This window comes from Lactuca virosa, chromosome 5, assembly GCF_052849685.1.
Source record: "Lactuca virosa cultivar CGN04683 chromosome 5, Lactuca_virosa_CGN04683_v6, whole genome shotgun sequence".
Lineage (NCBI taxonomy): Eukaryota > Viridiplantae > Streptophyta > Magnoliopsida > Asterales > Asteraceae > Lactuca > Lactuca virosa.
The window spans coordinates 139097557-139098419 of NC_136430.1; positions in this window are offsets into that span (position 1 = coordinate 139097557).

Here is an 863-nt window from a genome sequence, read left to right on the forward strand (position 1 = left end):
TAATTTGGGCAGCACTTCGGCTCTAAATATGACTTTCGTCGTTGAAAACCGGGAGTTTTCTTGAAAACCGGGCTCTGCGAAGGTAGAGCTTCGAAACCTAAAAGATAAATTTTTCGGGCTTCTCGGGAATCTCGGGGCCCGTTTCGGGCTTTGGAATTAATCCCGGGACTTCGGGGAAAGCCAAAATACCAAAAATATTGTGAAAGGGTGAAAAATTGGCAATTTCTCCATTTTCCTCGGCAAGGCTCGCATGCCTTGTATTTATAGGGCGAGGGTCGGCCGATCAGAAGGGAGGAGTCAGCAGCAGTGACACGCGGCAGCAGCAGAGCGAAGTAGGTGGCAGGCTGCGAGGCCTCGCTTCGGACGGGTGTGCGAGGCGCGTCGGAAGGCTACTGGTCGCGAAGTTGGTCGAATCCGGAAGCGACACGCGGGTACTGTTCATGCGAGGATGAGTAAAAACTATCTGTTAGAAACTATCTGTTAGAACTCAACACTCAATTTCACATAATATTTCATAATATTATTAACTTTTCATTTAGGACTCGTTTGTGCTTTGGGACTTCACTCGTGGAACTTATCATTCTATATCGAATCTTTAATTGAATTGCCCACATAAGGTGAGTTCATACCCCTATAATCTACCTATTAAATGATTTTAAATGCTTTTAGGGGGAATACATGTATAACACAAGAAATATTGTGTTGAAAAAGATAAATTGCTTAATATGTCTTTCTTACCTTTAAAATATATTTAGGACATGAAACTTGTTAAATCTAGCAAATAAACTTACAAGCTATAAATTAGTTTATGAAATCAAAGGAAATCTTTTTACAAAACTTATCTGTTAATTAACAAAAATGGT